Source organism: Anneissia japonica, unplaced genomic scaffold (genome assembly GCF_011630105.1).
Source record: "Anneissia japonica isolate Jap-2015-1 unplaced genomic scaffold, ASM1163010v1 scaffold3436_len560460_cov161, whole genome shotgun sequence".
Classification (NCBI taxonomy): Eukaryota; Metazoa; Echinodermata; class Crinoidea; order Comatulida; family Comatulidae; genus Anneissia; species Anneissia japonica.
Genome location: NW_022751570.1, coordinates 255,772 through 256,237, shown reverse-complemented (window position 1 = coordinate 256,237; position 466 = coordinate 255,772).

Below are 466 nucleotides of genomic sequence, written 5' to 3'. Positions count from 1 at the left end.
GCTATAATTAGGCCTAAGTTGTCCTGGATATTAAGTAGATCCCTGATTAAAGATCATGAGAAATTTGTTGGCGTTTCATTTTGACTATAATGGTAATGTGATGATGATGAATTTTACTATATAAAAGTGTCATTTCCGGCCATCTCGAGAAGTACTATTTCCTCAAATTTTCTCACCTCAGCCCCAGCCTAGGTGGCATAGGCGCGCGCCAGCGGGGTAGCATGGGGGGCTTAAGCCCCCCCACCGGACAGGTCAAACCCCCTTCGCCGGACAGAGCTCGTCGGGCATTCAGACCATAAAACATTTAAAAATTGGCCCACACCAAGTCAACACATGTCTGTCACAGTATGAGAGTGCCATTTTCAGCCATCTAGAAGTTGATATTTTTAAAAAAAATCTCATTTGGGAGGGGGAGCCCCCCTCTCAACCCCTTCTCCCAGCTCGAGCCTACGAGCTCAAGTCCCCC